The 21,843-nt window shown below is 37.7% G+C and overlaps 1 long non-coding RNA gene across 3 annotated transcripts in view; it reads left to right on the top strand.

The window, feature by feature from the left end:
* Positions 1–21,498, top strand: part of LOC131914145 (uncharacterized) — a 121,352-nt gene extending 99,854 nt beyond the window's left edge. For all 3 annotated transcript variants that reach the window (XR_009380084.1, XR_009380083.1, XR_009380082.1), the window contains 3 exons: positions 10,517–10,719; positions 14,823–14,884; positions 21,369–21,498. This is a non-coding gene — a long non-coding RNA (uncharacterized LOC131914145). The remainder of the gene's footprint in view (positions 1–10,516; positions 10,720–14,822; positions 14,885–21,368) is intronic.
* The last annotated feature ends 345 nt before the right edge of the window (positions 21,499–21,843 follow it).

Below are 21,843 nucleotides of genomic sequence, written 5' to 3'. Positions count from 1 at the left end.
TTAATGAGGTCACTTTAACGTTTCTGACGTTTACAACATCACAGGAAATGAATATAAGTTTTACCGTTTGTTATAGAAAGATTTTCATGATGTTTGAGATGATTGTCTTGTGAATGGAGCTATCTTTTTTGGTGAATGAATCATAGAAATATCTGATGCATAGGATAAAGCAATGTGACTGAATATACTTATGATTACTCTGTGCTATTACTTTTTCAGACCACTATCTTATGGGCTTTTCTTTCGCTTACAATGTTGGCATTGCTGGTCCTTGATTCTGAGTTCCCTCAGAGCATAGAATGGGTTTTCCATTCTCTTGTCCACTGTAATAAATGCAGTAAGTAGGACAGGGTAGACATAGATACTGGAGTAAGTGGGGTCTAGAGAATAAACTTCAGTGTATTTTATACATGCACAAAAACTCTGATGGGGCTGCATGGTCAAATGCTTGCACAATGCGTAGAACTGAAGTACCTGAGAAGTGTCTTAACTGGACAGTCACAATAACAAGTCCTCCCTCCCTCCCTCATTCCCTTCTTTTTCCTTCCCTTTCTGGTTCTTCTTCCTCTTAATCTTTCCTCATTTCTTTTATCTCTAATTTCATCCCTCTGCCCCAAGCACACATTCATTTTAAAGATTTTTTTCTTAGTTTAAATTTGTGTGTGTGTGTGTGTGTGTGTGTGTGTGTGTGTGTGTGTGTGTACAGGAGTGTAGTTGCCCAAGGAGGACAGACTAAGGTGTTAGATTCCGTGGAGCTGGAGTGACAGGAAGTTGTGAGCTTCCTGATTAGAGTGCGGGAACCAAAGTCAGACTGATTGTAAGAGCAGTAAGTGCTGTTAGCTGTTGGGCCATCTCTCCAGTCCCTAAAAATACATATATTTCATATAAATAAATATTTATTAGTTCCTTGAACATTTCATACGATGCATTTTGATTTCATTCACCACAACATCTCCCCTCAACTCCTCTGAGGTCTACTCCCAATTCCCCACCTTGCGAGACTTTGTTCTTTTTCCAATTTAATAACTTAGCAACTAAGCATGTATTTTTTGAGTGACAATGAGATGGTGAGAACAGCTCAGTGAATAAGACAGACACAGTCCCAATTTTCCATAATTGATCTGGAAAGCTCACTATTAGTAACTATCTCGGTAAATGTAATAAAGGAGAAATGCATGATTGTAAATAAGTAAACAAAAATCCTTAGAAACTGAGATATTTGACCCACATGAAGGGTAAGAGGTAGAAGAGTAACTCACTTACACAGAAGTACACAAACATTATCTCTTGTTAACTCATAGGCCAACCTTCCTCCCTCATAGAAGCCAGGTGAAGTCTGTTCTTTAAGTATGCGAGATTGCTGATGTTTCTTTCATGGTGTCTGAGTTCCTCTGAGACTCCTGACTCAAATTTCAAGGCTGGTCTTAAGAGTTACTTCTGGTGAGAAGATTGGGAGACAATTGGGGATAGATGAGGAGTGTGTGATGCTGGTGTGAGCAATTCTTTATCCATCACTCAGGAGAGGTAAGTAAAGGGCACACACACACACACACACACACACACACACACACACACACACATCCCTTTGTTGGAGTTTTATGTTTTCTGTGGCAGCATCGTTACTTTGGGCCCATCAATGTCAACTCATTGATCCCAACATAGGTTATTGGTTGGGTCAAAAGAATAAGATGCTAAATGAATCCCGGCTTAAAATAGGGGCTTGTCTTGGCTTCTGCAGCAGTGCTGTGAGTTGTTCTTTGTCTCTAGTCGTCTCTTATCTTTTCTGTTATTGCTCTTTTCATCTCAGCATCTACGTCTTCCACCTCCACCTTTTCACCCAGATTCTGTTAAAGAGCACGCCGGTAACTGCTGATGTCTATGGAATTTGGAGCAATTGCTTGTTAAAGGGTTTTAGGGCATTCTTTTAATGACATTGAAATTAAGAAATATGATAATGTGTTATAATATATGAACCCCTTCCTCCTGCTTGCATGTATGTGTGCATGCACGGATGCTATTGGTCTGTACTCAGATGTGCTTCTGAACTGTTACTTTAGGAATGCAGTTGTCTCTTCAAAGTGGCTATCAAGGGAATTAGAACTCAAATTAAGGATTATTAAAAAGACATTCACGCTGAAATATGTTATTACTGCAGAAGCTGTTCTAGCATTAGCAAAATGAAGCCAGTGGAACAACTGGCATTTACGACGGAGGCTCTAAATCAAAATTCTGCAAAGCATTCCTGTTTTTCCACTCTGATAGCATCCTTCTCCACACTTCTGCCACCATGAACTTTTGTAAGTAGCTTGCTATATGAAACACCTGGCAGGTTTTGAAAGCCGTAGACTATTTGGCTCCTAGTTCTCACATTTTCAAACATGAGGTATTTTTTTTTCATGGTTTTTGGAGAATTGGCTCAGCAGGAAGTTGAACTCTCTGGGTGCTGGATTTGAGAATTTAGTACTTTGGGCATTTGTCCACTTGGTTGTTTGATTTCCAGTATACCACATTTTGGAAATACTACATGGAAAATGCTTCAGAAGCAAATCCTTTCCACATTTCCCTAAACCCTGTCTTCCTCCTTTTACTGTTGCTTCAGATACTACGCATTCATTTTGCTGGGAAACTCTGCTTGATCTTTCAAACTCTTTCTTCTCACACTGTACAATGTCACAGATATGCCATACACACCCCCAAAACTTGTCCTTAGCAAGTAACCTGACATGTCTTGACTCTGTCCCTCCTTCCCCATTGCTCATCTACATCATCCTTAGTCTAATTCCTTCTGTTCCCTCATCTTACCTGCATTATTGGGGTTATATTGTAACTAGTTGCAGAGCCTTAGGTACTATTTCTCCCTCTCTATTTTCCCCCCAAACACTGCAACTTAGAAGAGATAATTTGCTTATATCATGTCTTTACCAAAATTACACCAATAGGAACAAATTTAGATCCTAGAGGTTTCCAAGACATGATGGGTCATTGTACACATGAACTCAAAGTGGCTGTGAATGCATGCGCATGGCCTGCCTGTGATCAAGGCAGCCAAAATACCAGCATGGATGAGGAAATGGTTCTACAAGTCTCACTCCTATAGGAGCTATTGGCAATGGATGGTTACTGGAAGATGGAGAGTCAGTTTACTTCAGGGATACAACTCTTGATAGGCTGCCCATGTTCCAGCTAGTGGCTCTACACCCATGCACATAATTGCTGCAGTAAGTGTACTAGTGGGTTTTAAAAAGGAGCTCATGAATTGGAGGATGAAAAGTGATAGAGATTGGGGGAAGAGATGAGAGCAGAGAAAAGAGGATAGATTTGATCAAATCACATTATAAGAATGTATGAAATTCTCAAACAATAAAAAATAAACAAAATTACTCTGTATTATGACTTTCACTTGTTCCATATTTCATTTGGTTTCATACTGCCATGTAACTTTAATGTGGAATGTTCACCACAGCACAGTTTCACTATCTCAATTTTACTTTCTTTTCCTCTCCTCTCTTCCACACTTGGAAAATTCAAGAGTTGTTGCCTGATAGGAGATTTCACCGTGTCCCCAAATTTTCAGGCTGTGTAGAGACATCTGAAGACTACATTTGTGAGCTATAGAGATAGCTCTGCAGTTAAGAGCACTTGCTATAGAACCATGAGGATCAGAATTATGATCCCAGCAACCACCGTAACAATCTATGTTGTTAGACATGGTGTACCCACCTACACTATAACTCCAGTGCTGAGGGATCTGATGCCTTCTTCTGGCTTCCATGTGCACTTATAAGCATATACTCACACAGACAAACACAAACAAACAAATAAACACAATTTTATAAAATAAAACCATATGATCACAGAAATCATTTTGCTCATGCTGTTTTTGGTGTGTGTGTGTGTGTGTGTTTGTGTTGTGAAGGTATGGTAATTAGTGCACGTTTGCATAAATGTGGAGTCCAGAGGTAGAAGTCAGATGCTGTTCTTCAATTGCTCTCTACTTTTGTTTTTGAGATGTGCCCCCATAAGTTTGAATTCAGAATACATTGATTTTTCTAGGCTGGCTGGTCAATGAGCTTCATGGATCCACCTGTCTCCTTCTGCCCCATACCATGCCTAGCTTTTGATGTGGGGTCTCGAGATACGAACTCTTCATGCTTGTGCAGGAAGTACTTTACTCACTCAGCCAGCCGTCTTCTCAGTTCTGTGATTACGTTTTAATTGCTTTATTGAGATACATTTTATACCATATAATCCACCCATTTAAATGGAATGATACATTGATTTTCAGTATTATTACAGACTTAGGAAATTATTTTCATAGTCACTTTTCTGATATTTTTACTAGCATCCTAAGAATTCCCCTAACAATTAAGGGTCACTTCTCATTTCCCAAGAAATTCCTGAAATCCAAGTAACTGCATGCTATTCTATCTCTTTTCCCAATGTGTTTGACTATTTTAGATATTTCCGATAAACAAAATTGTATGCTACATGGTCTTTTGTGACTGACTTCCTTTTCTGAACATGAGGTTTTCAAGGTTCAGCCATGATGTAGCATATACCATTTTTATTTCCTTTTTGTTACTAAATATTATCCTGTGTGCTTTGAATCTGAAATAACCAACACAGGTATTATGGTCACAGTGATACAAATAAAACACCCACACTGAATAGATAAGCCATTTTCTTTACCTCCTCATCAGCAGTTGGTGCTGTGGGTTCTTTTTACTATATGGTTCTCATGAATGATGCTTCTGCAATCATCCTTGGTGGAGGTTTTTTGGGTTTTTTTTTGCTTTTTTTTTTTTGTTTGTTTGTTTTTCAAGATAGGGTTTCTCTGTGTAGCTTTGCGCCTTTCCTGGAACTCGCTTTGGAGACCAGGCTGGCCTTGAACTCACAGAGATCCGCCTACCTCTGCCTCCCGAGTGCTGAGATTAAAGGTGTGTGCCACCACCTGGCTTGTTTTTTTTTTTTTTTTTTTTAAATAGATACTTTCTTTTTCTTGAGGAATGTATCTAGAGAAAAAATTCTATGCTCAATGTGTTTGGAAATGCCAGTCTTTTTTCTCATGTCCGAACCCACCAGTAACATATGGGGACTATACTCATTCCATATCTGAAATGGTATCTGCTCGGTCCATGAGGATGTGTGCTCAGCAATCTCATCCTGGCACAGAAGACTTGGAAAACTTCTAGAGAGCCACTGGTCTTCAGTCTATACTGGAAGGCAGACATGCTGTGTTCTCATAGTAGTGAAGGAATGTAGCAGCTGCAGAGGCTTAACAAGGAAGTAGATGAAAGAACCAGCAAGACATGAAGACAATCAGGAGAAAAGCAAAGTGTTTTCCCTTCAGACTGTCTTTCGTCTGGTGGTCACCAGAAGATGCTTCCCATTGCCACTTTAAATACCATAATCAAGAAAATCTTTTAGAGTGGCAAGTAGCTTATCTCTTAGTTGATCCCAGACCCAGTTAATTTTAATGACCCAAAACTCCAAACTATCTAATATCTAATTAGACTTTTCTTTGAATTTTTTTGTTTTTATTATTTATGTGTACATGTATGTGTCTTTGTGAATATATGCCACATGTGTTTGGTATCCTTGGAAGCCAGAAGATGGTGTTGGATCTTTTTAGCCTGGATCTAGGGTTACTGGCAGTTGTGAGCCACTTAATGTGGATGCTGGAAACTGAACTAGTGTCCTCTGGAAGATCAGTAAGCTCTCTTAGCCATTGAGTCATTTTTCCAGAACCTACAATTGGACTTCTTATGCTCCTGTGCTCTTGATATCATATATAAGCAATTATTGTTTAACTTAAGGACACAAAGACTAGTTCTGTTATTTATCCTAAGTATTTTATAATTTTAGCTCTATAGTTAGGACATCAATCCATTTTGATTTAAATTTATGTATTGTATAAGGCATTGTAAAATGACCTAACTGCATCATTTTGCACACATATAATTAGTTGTCTAGAATCGCTGATTGGAAAGATGACCCTGTTCTCCAGTGTATTGTCTGGATAATTCTCACTGCAGATTGACTATAAATTTGATGTTTTATTTATAAATTCTCAATTATTGTTCATTGACTTATATATTCATCCTTATTTTAATATATAATGTCTGTATCTTTAAAGTACATTTTAAGACACGTAAATATAACACTCTGTTCTTTTAAAAAATTAGTTGAGCTATCCTGGGCAATTTCCACTGCCGTAAAATTTTTAAAATTTTTAGTTGGAATTGTAAATAAAGATTGTAATGAATTTAAAGACCAATTTTGGAATTATTGCCAGTTTTTCAATTATTTTTCTATGAACATGGGGTCTCTTTTTGCTGATCTAGATTTAATTTCTTTCATTTTTTATTTATTTATTAGTTTTCAGGACAGGTATCACATATCTTGTTAATTTAATATTTAGCCTTTTATTATTTCTGTGCTTTTGCAAGTTAATTATTTTCTAGCATTTCCTTTAGAATTGTTCATGTAAGAGTAGGAACATTCTACTGATCTTTGTACATTGATCTTATATCCTGAAACCTTGCTATCCTTGTTTCTTAGTTTCTTCTTAGGACTCTTTAGGACTTCCAATATAAAAAAATAACGTCATCTATAAATGAACATAGTTTTATTTCTTCCTTAGAACTTGGATGCCTTGTCTCTCTTTTCTTGCCAAGTTGTCTTGTATCTCCACCACAGTTGAATATGAGTCTTAAGAAAGACATCTCATCTTTTTTCAACATACAATGTTAACATTGTATCTCTTCACCATCATGCATAATGTTAATTATGTTTTTGATTAGCTGGTATCCATTTGAGACAGTTTTCTTACAAGCATAGTTTGGATTTTTGTCATGAATCATTGCATTTTTTCCATTGTTGTTCCAGTATCTATTTAGATGTTTTGATGCTTTATTTTACTTGTCAACTTGGCCTACTTTAGAATTACATGAGAAGTAAGTCTCAGCGAGGAATTGTCTAGATTAAGTTAGCTTTTAGGCCTGTGGGCATGTCTTTAGGTGATAATCTTGTTTACATTAACTGAGTTAGGGAGAGAGACATGCCCACTATGGGTGCCTCCATTACCTAGAAAGGAGATCCTGAGCTGTGTAATAGTGGAGAGAATAGGGGTTTCAGAGATGGGTCAGTGATTAAGAGTGCCTATTGCTCTTACAGAAGACCCAAATTTGGTTTCCAGCACTCACACCAGGAAACTTGCAATCACCTTTAACTCCAGCTTCAGGGCATCTGATGACTTCTTACAGTCTCTATGGTTATTTGCATTTGTGTGCACATATCCATACTCATACACACACATACACATATATGCATGTAATTAAAAAATAAAAGCAAAAATATAGAAAGTGAACTGAATGCAAGCATGCATTCAGTTCATTTTCTTTATGCTCTTCAGTGTGGATGTTACTAGATGCTTCAATTTTCTGTAACTTCTCCATAATGATGGACTGTAAATTGGAACGGTGAGACAGACTAAACCATTTTTTAAAAATAAGTTGCATTCACTGGGGTCTTTTATCACAGCAGCAGGTAAAGAAACTAAGGTAAATTGCCATCCCCTGTTTTCCTCTTCATATGGCAGATATTATTTGAATTTCGCTTATTGGATCAACTCAAAAGTAATCTCTAAATAAGTAAATTAGAGCAATTTCTCAAGCCACACTATTGACTTCTCTAAAGGATCTTGGTGTAGGACCACTTAGCTTAGTCTTAGAGTTTCTCTCCTTTTCACTCAGCTGTGGTAGTTTGTGATTAAGAACTTGCCTACTTCATCTTGGCTGTATACTCTTGGCTATCTTGGTTATGTAAGTTGCTGACAGTATTTTCATACACTTTCTTTAAAAACATTTTGTAGTTGGTTTTTTTTTTAACTCTTTACTCTTTTAGGGGGGCTGTCACCCAGCTCTCAAATAAATCACATATATGGGAGTTTTATTATTTCTTATGAATGCCTAGTCTTAGCTTGGCTTATTTCTATCCAGCTTTTCTTAAATTATTCCATCTATCTCTTTTGCCTCTGGGTTTTTACCTTCCTCTATTTCTGTATATCTTTCATTACTTCTTACTCTGTGGCTTGTTGTGTAGCTGGGTGTCTGGTTCCTCCTTTTCTCATTCCTTGATCTCTCTCCTCCCAGATTTCTCTTCTATTTGTTCCCTTTGCCTGCCGTACCCACCTATATCACTCTCCTGACTTGCTATAGGCCATTCAGCTCCTTATTAGATCAATTAGGTGTTTTAAGTGACACAGCTTTACAGAGTTAAATAAATGCAATGTGAAAGAATGGAATACATATACCTTTGCATTATTAAACAAATGTTCCACAGCATAAACAAATGTAACCCATCTTAAAATAATATTATACAACAAGATTGTATTAATTCAAGTCTTCCTTTTTGTTTTTCTTCATCAGGCTATTTAAATTTGGCAGTTTTGTTGACTCTTTTTATTGATTTTCTTTATTTCATTTTATGTAACTTACCTCTGATTTCATTCACCATGTTAAGGTTTTGTTTGTCCTTCTTTAATTGATGTCTTAATATGGAAAATTAGATTTTCCTTGAGATTTTAATTCCTAGTTAATAGAAGTATCTACAGCTATAAATTGAGAATAAATACAGAAGAAAAATGTATCTTTATTGTTCTTTATAATTACATACTTAACTTTGCTTGGACTCTGACATTGGTTTGTTTGTTTGTTTGTTTGTTTGTTTTCACTGTAGGTTCAAACCACTTTTGGAGTTGATCCTTAATGAAAGCATTAAGCTTTTAGCCTGAAAAACTTTCTTCAGTTATTGTTATAAGTGAATGTGTTAGCAGCAATGCATTCTTTCAAATTTTGTTTATCTGGACAATGTCTTCCTTCTGCTTTTGTTTTTGAAGGATTCTTTATGTGGATATAAGCCTGACTATTGATTAGCAGTTCATTGCTCCACTACCTCTCTCTTTTCTCCTTTACCCTCTTTGTTTTTATTTATTTTGAATACACCATCAACTGCCTTCTGTCCTCCATGTTTCTGATTATAGTATTTTCACTATTGTGTATTTGGATATTGATTTTGTTACATTTGATCTACCTGGAAATTGTTTTTAAACTTAGTGGATATGTAGGTTTCATGTTGCTTGTCATATGTTGGATGATATTAGTCATCATTTTAAAACATTTTTATAGTATATTTTTTCTACCCTTTTCTATTGTATTCTTCTGCTAATTCCATTGTAAGATCTTAGCACATTTGGTGGTATTGCATAATTAGCTGAGGCCTGTTGATTTTTCTTCATTTGTTTTAGCTCTCTAGTGTTGAGCTGTGTGTTATATATCTATTTTCAGGTTTACTAATTTTGTTGCCAGATCAAATAGTAGGTTGGTTCTCTCTAGTGAATTTTTCATTTCAGTTTTTATATTTTCAAATCTGGAATTTATTTGGTTTTGTTTAAATGATTTCTATTACTTTATATTTATACTATGTATTTGATTGTACACTGTCACCATGTCTGCCTTTTCTTCTTAAAGCTTCATATCCTTTTGCACTTTGAACACACACACACACACACACACACACACAGCTCTTGAGTCTGTGTAAAGTTCGACATCTGGGTCCATTAAGAGTCATCAGAGACAGTTTCTGTTGCTCGCTATTTTAAAAAATTAATTTCCAACCACATTTTCATGTTTGTTTTTATGTCTCAACCCTTGGGTCATCCAAGCCGCATGGCTGCTTTCTGTGTCTCATCTCATAGTTATTGTGTTCATACTGGATATTGTAGACAATTCATCAGCTGAGTCCATCCAGAGCTGTTTCTGTTTTCACTTGTTCATTTTCCTAGCAAAATGGGTAAACTATGTTGTTGAACTCTGTTTCCCTAATGTGAGCCTCTTCGGAGCTCCCAGACTTGATCTTGTACACAACTACCCTCCAAGGACCGTGGAGTTAGCCCCTTCAATCCTCTTCATGTTAAACCATCTCCCTCTGTTGTTGATGTAGCCAGCATTACTCCCCTAGATACTGGATGATTGCTGCATTCTTTGTTTGTTTGTTTGTTTGTTTTGCAACACTGAAGGGCCAAACTTGCTTTACAACCTTATCCAATTAAGTCCGAGACTGCTGAGACCCTGGGCAACGATGGTTTATGAAGCCTATCTTCAAGGTTAGTTCTGATCTCAGAACAATCTCTCAGTTGTTTCCTTGAGTGATTTTTTTTTCTGGTTAAATACTTGGACTATAGTTTGTCTTATGCTCCAGTGGTGCTTCCACCTTACTTTTGTGCCAACAAAAATCTCCATTGCACTCAAGGTTTTAACATATACGTTTCAAAAACCCTTGTTCTATTAAAAAGAGTTCAAGACTGATTTTCTCATGTCCTACTCAACCTGGTGGGAAAAGTAGAGCTGAGCATTAAACAGTACTCTCTTATTCCCAAGTTTGATACACTCCTTTGTAGACAGGGTGTTGGGAATGTGGGCAGTAGCTTCTCATCTTGACTTTGTTTACTTCATAGATTCTCTTTCATATATGCAAGTTGAAGGAAGGACAACCAAGGCTCCAGTGATCTCAGATGACCACAGCCTCCACTCTATGCACTGGGGCTTTGCAGAAAAAGGGAGTTGACTGACTTCTTAGTCACACGTATTTGGAATTTAGACTCTGCAACAGGACACTATGGAGAGTTAGAAATGCCTGTATCTCACTCCTCCCTGAAAGGTACTGTAGCACTTGACCAGAAGTTGTGCATAAGATATCACTCTCTCCTTGGCCACACTGACATAGAACAAGGTACCCACCACACTGAGCTGGACCAGGACAGAGGATTTGACATGACTGGTCCAAGTGACACATGCACATGTGCATGCATGTCTCTGTGTATGTGTGTCTCTCTCTGTGTGTTTTGCAGGATAAAATATTCGATCATGTAATTTACTTTTAGATGTTACGTTAGTGGTGATAAATAATAATACTGGTAATTTGTAGTAGTAAGTGTTCTGGTGGAAGCTCTGCCTCAGCCCCTGGTACCCATATACGCAAAGAGTCTGAAATGTTCTTGTGGAAGGTCCACCTCAACTCCCCTCCCCCAATCTCTCACCAAACCTGCCCCCTAAAAGCCCACCAAACATCAGCCGTGTCCCTAGAGCTGCCCTCTCATTCCAGACCCCCGCCCCCTCAAAGCCCACCAAAAGCAAGCCCCTCCCTGGTGCTGCGCAAGACCACGCCTCCATGGTACTTAAGGCCTGATAGCCATATTTGCCATGTGACCCTTCCTCTGTGACCCTTCTGTCACTCTTCCCCCTTGACTCTTCTCCTGCCTTCCCAAGGGTCACCCAAGATTGCGTTGCTCATTAAACCTGGATTTATTAATTTGGTTTGATTGGCTTATTACATCAGCAGCAGTGAGGACCCAGCAACCAGGGATTTAAAACTTATCAATAAGTAAAAGCTTCCTGTTAAGATAAATTAGAACATATGTTTATGCAATTTACTTAGTATAGTTAAAATCATAGTACTCAAAAAGGGGAGGCCATCAACTTAACATGCTCCATTGGAGATAAAAAGAAAGCAAATGCATGCCCCTAAAAGGAAATGTGTTGCCAGCTTTGATGCTAAACATGAACTGACAACACCTGTAGTGCCTTTGATCATGACTGACATTCACCTCTGCTCCCAGCACCCGGACTGTGCTCCCTCATATTTGTAGCACAACAGCTAGACCTTACAGAAAAGTAGTTTGAGACAAGAAAAAATAACAATATAACCATGTTTTAGTTAATTTCTCATTATTAAAATAGAATATTGAAGGCAATAAATTCTATGAAAATAAAACATTATTTAACTCACTGTTTTGGACATTCAAATCTAAATGTATAACACAGGTGTAGTGAAAGCTTTTTCTGGGAACATGTGTTGAACTAGCACAGAGAGAGACTGAAGGAGAAGGATCCCCAAATTCCCTCTGAGGGCACACCTCTCCTGATGACCTAGTGACTTCTCACACAGCTCTGTTTCCTAAGGACGGTATTTCATTTGGTTGTCACTGTTCATTTGTGTTATTGTATCGTCATAACAACTCCAATAGTCAATGGCTTAGAGGAAATAATCTTCTACTTCCTTTCTCTGTGTTTGTGCAGTGTGTGAGTGTAGTATGAATGTGTGTGTGTGTGTGTGTGTGTGTGTGTGTGTGTGTGTGTATGTGAGGTGGCCAGAGGAGGACACTGGATATCCTGCTACATCATTCTTCACCTTATTGTCTTGAGACAGGGTCTCTTACTAAACTCAGAACTAGAGTGGCACAAAAAAAGTCCAAAGCTGTTCTGCTCTCTGTTTCCCCACGGTGCTTAGGTTATAGGTACACAGTCAAATCTGTCTTTTTACATGGGTGCTAGGTATTCAATTTCAAGGCTTCATGCTTGTACAACAAATGTTCTTACCTATTGAACCATCTCTTCAGACCACACTTCTCAATATTTCAACCATCTCCCAATAGCCCTACCCATGGAACAAATATTAACACATAAGCCCTCAGAGGACATTAAATATCCAAACTATAGTGCTCTGAAAAGGTCTACTCTTGACATTAAGCAGGAGCACTTTAAAGACTATTAAGGCCAATGATGACAAGATACTGGGCTGAAGGGTCTCTACTAAGAAACATGATCATTTTCAATCATTTTCGTGTTAAAGTAGATAATAGGGTTAATTATAAAAGTTTGTAAAGCAAGGATAGTTCCATTTAAAGGGATAAAAATAGAAAAGTTTAACTTTATTGAATTAATTAGTGTACAAATGTCATATGTGAATATTAAATTTGTTAAAATAGATGGAGTACATTTACATTTTTGCATTTCTCTGCGTTAAGACAAAACTTGGAATAAGTCAGATAGTCCTAGACAGATAAGGAACTATATCAAAGAAATGAAGAACTCAAGTGTAAAATTGATGATACATCTGTTAGTAGATTGGCAGTTAGAAAAGGGTCTTTTGGTTAATAAGCACAAATTATCACTTTCCAATAAATTTGAATTTGTTTCTAGATAACAACTGTGTCAGATACCCTGTGCCCTTGAAAGCAGTGTAATGGATTCCATATCCTTTGTGAACTACCATCTTTAATTGGCACATTTAATTAGTGTAAGATGCTAGTAAGGCAGTGTTTGTTTTTAATGATGCTATAATGAGTAAATATATAATCATTGAAAGATAATGTTAGATGAACATAATATGGAGGCCAAAGAGCTAGAAATAAGATACCAGGAGAATATTGCAGGACAAATCCCAGGTGGCAAACTCTTTACAGCTGAATGAATGGCATGGATTCCAAAAACTCTGTGAAATAAGCAGGGAAGTTAAATCGGGAAAGCAAGCGCTGGCTGGTGCTATATGGCTCAAGGGTAGGTGCTATATGGCTCAAGGGTATGCCACACGTGAAAAGAATCAACCAGCTGTTACAGCCTGACCAATAATCCACTAATTAACCCAAATCCTATGACTGTGGCTATTCTGAAATGGTACCATTTATCTTTTTTTACCTGTTAAAATTACTATACCATTAGGGAAACATCTAATTAAATTTAACTTAAGAAATTTCCACATTGACTATAATGATAATCTATTTTTGTACAAAAACAAATACATATAATGATAAAGTAAACTAACCACTTTTAGATCAGGTTTTAGAATTGGCATTTAATTCAGTTAATAATTCTATCTGTATACATTTCACATGATACTTATGTTATATTAAGCAATTAAATAACCATTTTAAATTTATAAATATATAAATTATTTGAAAAATATCTTAATTTTAACGTGTTTAAAATTTATTGGTCATATGTGCACCTAATTGAATCAGCATTTAATAAGGTATAATTTGTGTTTTTTCTTTATTCAGTAATAAGCTCTTTGAGTCTAGTTAACAGTGGGAAAAATAAAATTTATTTCAAGCTAAGTATCAAATAAATAATAATAAAGAACATAATAGTTGAAAGTTCTTTTTGGTTCTGCTTCTTTATCAGCTTGACTGGATTGAGAAGTACCTAGATCAATAAAGCTCAACTCTGGACTCTGAGTGTACCCATGAGGGTATTTCCAGAAAGGATTAATAAGTTAAGATCTGCTCTGAATGTAGACAGGAGCGTCTTATAGGTTGTCAGCTCAGGTGGGATGCAAGGGGAAAAAGAAAAATACCACCTTCTACAATTCTACATATAAAACAGTAAGTAAAATATCCCCATGTGACATTCATCAGACAATTAATCCATTAAACTGAAACTCTGTAGTGTGTCTTTATTTTACCTGGAGAAAGCCAACTAGCACAAGGGTACTCTTCTCTGCTTCTCAGAGTGCCATAATGTTAGCGGTTTTGCCCGGCCAACCCCTTTCCACCATGATGGAGTGAAAGCTTTGGAATCATGAGCTAAAATAAATCTTGCTTCCCTCAAGTTTCCTTTCCTTTTATCTTATTTTGCATTGCAGACACAGCTCTGAGATTGAAGAGATTTAAGATAGAATGTTTAGCCTAGCATCAGCTGGTTAATTTGGGTGACCCTAATCTAATGGGATGGTAGATATTGATTATCAGCTCGACAGGATTTGAAATGATCTAGGAGACAAGCCCAGGGCATGTCTGTGAGAGATTATGTAGACTAGGTTAGCGTCTGGCCTAATCATAGGAAGGACTATCTCCCTTGCGCTGATTGGAATAGGAAATTCTGCTCTAAAAGTGGGCAGCACCATTCCTTGGGCTCAGATTCTGGACTGCATAAGAAGAAAGCTAACCAAACAGCGGAAGTAATTTCATTCTACTTCCTCACTAGGGATGAAATGTGACCAGCTGCCATACACGCTTCCCCACCATGATGGATTATACCCTGGAACTGTGAGTCAGGATGCACCCTCCCTTCCTTAAGTTGCGTCTTTCAGAGTATTTTATCATAGCAATGGAAATACAGCTAGGACACCTAAACTTTCAGTGCCCTATTGACCCTCTCTGAAAACCTGGGATATTAAGACCTGTCTCATGAATGTAAAGACAATATGCTTAGCATAGTATATGACAGAAGATAAAATTTCAACAAATGTCACTGTTTATACAATTTATTTAAATGTAAATACTCTTGAGAAAGGTAGTAAAATGAATTGAAGCTACCCACCCTTAGCCTTGTCCTTATTTTGCTATGCCACTCTCAGATATTTGTGTGTGGGTTGTGGTGGGGCTGTGTGTACATGTGCATACCCATGATCAGATGCATATACAATGCATCCTTCTGCTACTGAGCTGCACCTTAACTCTCATTTTTCATTCATTGTTAACCTCCTTAGAATGCTTACATACTTAACACACTGCCCTTCCTGCCACCTCTGCTTCCATTTCAGTGCTCATAAGTCTGGTTAGCACACTTATCACTCTACTAAAATGTCTTCAGTACTTTCTAGCCTCTATTAATGATCACTTCTAGCATTAGACTATAGTAATCATATGCTAAAACTTAATACAATTTCCTTTTTTTTTGGCCCCCTTATTAACATTCTTTACCATATCTTCTCTTCCTTTAATCATTTATTTCCAGTCCTTTGGGCTGGTATGTCATTCCTGCCAATCCTAAATAAGAGGATTTATCAGAAAACATTGTTACCATTCGGTCCACTCTTGTTGAATTCAGTGATGATTCTAAAATCTCCTTTCATGGTCTTGACCTCTCCCAAGTACCACTCCTGCATAGGCAAATAAAAATCTAATAAAGAGCCTCTCTAAATTGACTAGTGAACATTGATGTATATTATTCTTCCTTGGAATTAATGAAGCTAGCTAGCAACATTCATTTCATTTAAGACTAAACTCTGACCACACATGAAAATCTAGATAATGGAAATAGGTGTATAAGATCTTGGAAAGTGAAAACCATATAAATAGAAATAAAGGATAGGGTGGTTGAAGCTACCAAGAAGTGGAGAATACACTTTTAAACCAAGGAGTCATATTCATTTCCATAGACAGAACCATATTAAAAACAAACTTTGAAGTGGATGTGTTAGACATTCAGTACAAAAGCCCTCACATCGAAGCATGCTTGGAAAAGACAAGGAATATCCAGTGGACAGCAAGTAGTGTGTGTTAAGAGAGTAGACAGCAAGTAACACAATAGCAGGATTTCATCTGACATTAATGATTGGGTATAGCTATCACATAGAGCTATATATCGTTCTGTGTGCCATCACAAGAACTTTAGTTGTCATTACAGAAACTTGGTGATTTTGTGGTTTCCTTTATCTGTTCCAGTAGGAATAGCAAAATCATAACTTTGGCAATGGTTTGAAATATTTAAGGATCAATGTCCATGGGACCTCTTTGGCAAACAAAATGTAATCCATTCCTGGTACTAGTAGCACATGATGTCTAATTGGGGCATTGTCTTCCCTATATATGGTGACTCATAAATTTTAGGAAGTTCCTAGAGTAATAGGCTTCCATATGATGTTTCAAAAGGTCTTTAATGTTAGTTGTTTCTACTTTTCCAATGCTATCACATTCCTTTCCCCATTTAGTCCTCCTATTCTCGCTCCCCCTTTATTCATTTATTCTGTTTATCCTTCTTTAGAAGATTCCTTCCTTTCCTCTGGTCCTCACTTCTGTGGACATTCTAAATGAAACACCTATATGGAAAGCTTTAAAAAAAAAGACATCCATACATAAGAGAAAACATATTGGCAAATGTTTTTGGTTATCCTTCAAAACCTGACAGTAGAGCTCTATTGCTGAAGATACCACTTACTTATACTTACTTATATCACTGCACATGGAGAAACTGACTGGTTTCCAATTAAAACCTTCACCTCTACTGACTTAGCATCCATAATACTGGCAGATACTGTACATGGTACTAGAGGAGGAGAAAAGTAATGATCAGTTTCACCCAACTACAGACTCTGACCTACAACAGTGACCTGCCTACAAGATATGTTGGTGTACCAGTGGCATAACTGCTTTGGGGTCATCAACCACGTTTTAGAAATATTGTTAAAGGCTCTCTCTATAAGACGGAACCCATATCTGACACTGTTAAGGAGTCCAACAACATGAGATTAGATAGGTCATGGGTTCTAGGGGAAAACTCACTACTATTATTCTGCTAAAATGACTCCTAATGACATATTTGTATACACAGAGATCATTTCTCAACCCTCATCAGAGAAACTTCTTCTTGCAATAGGAGGTGATAATTAACACAGAGCCCCACAACTAGACAATGTGCAGATGTTGGGACTTTGAAACACTTAGCCCTGAATGAGATGTCTTTATTAAATCCCTCTTCTCAAGGCTCATGGATCTGTGGGCAAGGGAGGCACAAAGATTTGTAAGAGTCCTAGGCAGCGGATGACTCCAAAGAAATGCTGTCTTCCAGGCACAATCTGACTTCTGCATGTGTGAACTCCCGTAGATGGTGAGAGCATGCACAAGACCTTAACGAGTTCAAACCCAGTAAAATTCCAGCACTGAGAAGGGAAAGTGAACACAAAGTCTCATCCGTAACCAAAACACTCTGTACAACTAATACCGTCCTGGAGAGGGAAAACCAGTTTTCTCTGACTTAGTGACACTTGGTATATCAACCACACTCCAGGTCAGGCTCTACGCTTAGAAGTAGTTGGCCATAGCTGGGCGGTGGTGGGGCACACTTTTAATCCCAGCACTTGGGAGGCAGAGCCAGGAGGATCTCTGTGAGTCCAAGGCCAGTCTGGTCTACAAAGAGAGACCCAGGACTGGCACCAAAACACCAGAGAAACCCTGTCTTGAAAAACAAACAAACAAACAAAAAAACCCAAACAAACAAAAAAAGTGCTTGGCCAACACAAAACAGACTGAACATATTTTTGTGTACTTTTGTTGTTGTTTCTGTTGTTATAATTTGGTGGTTGCTTGTGGGGAGTTGACTTTTTAAATGTTCTTTTGAGAAAGAGAAAAAAACAAGGAATTGTGTGGGTAGAGAAATGCAGAGGATCTAGGAAGATTTGGGGGAGGAGAAAGAGTATCATCAAAATACATATTGTGAAACAATTTTAAATTAACTTAAAATGTAATTAAAAAAATAAAGTCAGTTTTGAAAGTTGAGAAAAAGTCAGAGATACACATCACTATCAGTTCTTAATTCATCTCCAAATAGACATCGAAGCCATAGCTTGCAAGAGTAAATCTAGACCAGGCTCTGGGAAGTTCCCTTGGACACATTCAGTCTGCTATCTGCTTTATGTGTTTTCTTTGTGTGTGACTGTATGTGTATGCATGTGATGTATGTACATGTATGTGTGCAGGTAAAGTGCACAGAGGTCAGAGGAAGATATCTAATGTCCTTCTCTATCACTGGCCACATAACTACTTACCTGGCTATGAATATTTACATAGCTATGTATCCAAACTTAGGTCCTTGTGCTCGGACAGCACTCTTACCAACTGAGCGACATCTCCAGACCCAGCTGCCTGAATTTTTAAATGCACTTCACTTAGAACACAGCCATGCCCATTAATTTATGCCTCCCCTCTGGCAGCTTCCATCCTACAAAAGCAGAGCCGAGTAGTTGTGACAAAACCCCATGGCCCACAAAGCCAAAAGTATTCACTCTATATTCTGATACATCAAAACTTGCCTCAAACCCTGTCTAGTGCCACCAAATAGCCTGAGAGGAAAAGTAGGCTGTTGACTGAGTTTGAGCCACTCAAACACACACTGTTCCACGGAAAACAACCTGTGTGCACTCAAGAAAAAGGAAGCAAACAACCACAGACGTAGTGGTAGGAGACTATAAGTGGCCCAAAGGCTAAGACATTTTCGGTTTTTAAACTGTGAACTCTTCTTTGAATTTAGCCCCTGGAAGATGAGTGAATTTCTGAGTGAAAGCTGTTTCAATGGAGGATTGAGTGCTGGAATTGCAGTCAGGTAGAAGGAGCATGTGGATTGACATGTTTGTAAAGAGGAGAATGCAGGTGGCAGGGTAGCTGAGATAAACATGGAGGTAATGGGAGAGTTTATTGTGCCTTGGTTTGTTTCTAGTTCGTTGTTCAGGATAAATTCTACTTCATTGAAATGTGGTGGCAGAATCTAAATGAAGAGCTATTGTCATTGCCGAAAGAGGGTTTAAAAAGCATGCTGTTATTTGTGTGGTCTGAAAGTATGCGACAGAAGGAACATGTTGTGGGAACTGGTACAAGCCCCAGAGCATCACAGACTAGCAAGAGGGGGAAGATGGAGACAAAGAAGAATTTTATGTCTGGAAAGGGAAAGGTGAAAAAGTTCCTATCTGATACCTTCTGTTTTCTCTTGAAAAGATGCTGGAGAATTAGCCAGTGGCAGGAATTCCTGAATGGAGAAACAGTAGACCTGCAGTGTCATTTAGAAAACCCACTTTGGTTTGAAGGGGGTTGTCTGGCTGGGTGCTCTTCTCCATCGGTGTTCAGCTACTCAGTTAAGTGCAGAGAGGACATTTGTGGGGCTTCACTTAGTGTTGGGGTTTTAAAGAAAGAAGAAATTCTGCATCAGTAGCAAACATAAGCTTAGGTTCTGCAGAAACACTCTTTATTCTGGATTCTTGAAATACAAAGGGAATAATGGAAAAATCTGACTGTAAAGTTGAAGAAGTCACTTGGCAAACAAGATAGTAGTAAAAACATTTTGCTTAGAGAAGTGGATGCTTGAGTTAGGAGTCTGGGGATGTGAAAGCCTGGACTACGCAGCCAGGCTTAAAGAGTAAACCTATGTGGATTAGAGATGAAGAGGTCAAGAAAGATAAGTGTTCAATCAGTCATCGCTAGGGAATGTGAGGTAATAGGCCTTGATTCTGGAATCCTGACTGAGTTTTCATTGATTAGAAGGTAGAATGGAATATTTAATGGCTAAAAATTTATGGAACAATTTGATAAATGGAAAAAGAATAAATAGACATCAATATATAATATTTAGAGAATGATCTAGTGGAAAGGCCACACAGAACCTCACAGAAAACAGTTCAACTTCAATAAGGTAATCAGTAAGAAGCTACTGAGTCAGAGCACAGGACTTAGAATTCTTATTTAAAATGCCCTCAAAGAGAGGATGTGTGTGTATCATACACACACACACACACACACACACACACACACACACACACACGCATTAGGTGCACACCCTATAATTGACTTGCCCTATTTAATAAATAAATAATAAGACCACAACCTAGATCTTCTAAAAGGAAACCTCTACCATTGTTTTATCTGTAGTTTTGCCTCTGGCTTGATCCAGAGCACCTCATCCCCCTTGTCTCCACATCTCCTTTGTCTGTGTTTCCACTTCTGGTGAAGTCCACAAGCTAATCTTTATGTGCTAGGTATAATCAATTAAGCACCTTCACTCTGCCTATGAGTGGCTTCCCAACACACTGGTCATCTTAATAATGCATCGCCCACCCTCAAATCTCTTTTGTCCTTCCACAGCATTGTTATGCTTCATCAGTGTAGAAACAGACATTTCAAAATCTTCTGTGATATTTTACACCTCCCAGACTTTATTCAGGCACCTTCTCTGCCTAGAGCTCCCCATCCACATCTTCCACCAGGCATTTATCTCTCACGGTCAAGCACCTAATTCAAACCTTTCCATATTTTCCTCAAGAAGAATTAATCAATCTCTCCTTTGTATCTTGTGTGTGTGTGCTCAAGTTGCTTTGACAAATGTTTATTGAATACGTTTATTTTGGCCCGACCATTTTCTCTACTAGACAATGAACTCCTTGAACAATCAAAGGCCTGGAAAGATTTCTCATAGATGGTGCTTAATAAAGGCTTACAGAATTGAAGCGTACTTAATACACTAGCTTTTGCTACAAGCACGTTGTGTTTAAGTACATTTTCTCTCTTTTGTTTCCATACTTGAGATACAAATTGATCACTCAGAGTTTTTCCTCTAATGCCCTTGTTGGAAAACGTTGGTAACTGGTCAGTGACAGGTGTGACAAAGACTTCCCCTCTCCCTTATTTAGACTGATGCCATTGTACAGCTCAGAGAGAGTTGTATTCATTCATTCATGTATGGTGTATGCATTCACCATAATGGAACAAACCATCCCCTAGAAACTGATAAGGGCTTTTCTCCAGAAATGCATTTGGTAGTGGCAAAACAAACTTCATTTCCACCCAGGTTTATATATTTACTAAATTTCTTTTATTATACAACCCTTTCTCTGATTAATGTAATAAATACATATATCTTTGAAGGAAGGGATGAGCAGAATTTTCTGATATAGGTGAAAACAATCCCCACAAACAAATCCTCTTACACACTTGAAAATGTCATTGTTGAGAAGTTTTTTGTTTTTGTTTTCTTTTTTTTTTTCAGCTGCTTGGAATCCTCCTGGCTCTTATATGTCTAACAGGAACCAGCAATCCAGAAAAGAAGTCTCAAAGCCAATTTTAATTCATTGACTGGGATTAAATGTTTGCACTTGTAAAATTCAAGTTTCTATCAAGCTGTCTTTGTGTGATTAGTACCAGAAGATGTGATTAAAGAGTGAAACTTTTTATTTTAACATTGGTTCTGGAAAAAAAAATACAATGCAAACAGTTGTTATCTTCAAACCACCTAAATAAAGCTTGCTGATGTATGCCAGACAAGGGCTTGTAAACTAGAAGTTTTTTTTTTTTTTAATGTATGTTTCTGGCTCTTTTAAATTCTATTTGTCAACAAGGAGTTAAATAAAAGAACAAACCAACACATGTCCCTGCAATTGCAGTTTTACTCATTTATCTCTGCGATTTTAAAAAGGTCCTATTTTTATTTTATGAAACAAAAACTTGCTTGTCAGTACACCTCA

The sequence above is a fragment of the Peromyscus eremicus genome, chromosome 7 (genome assembly GCF_949786415.1).
Source record: "Peromyscus eremicus chromosome 7, PerEre_H2_v1, whole genome shotgun sequence".
In the NCBI taxonomy this organism is placed as follows: domain Eukaryota; kingdom Metazoa; phylum Chordata; class Mammalia; order Rodentia; family Cricetidae; genus Peromyscus; species Peromyscus eremicus.
The sequence above is the reverse complement of the archived record's forward strand: the minus strand, read 5'-3'. Positions and strand labels throughout refer to the sequence as shown.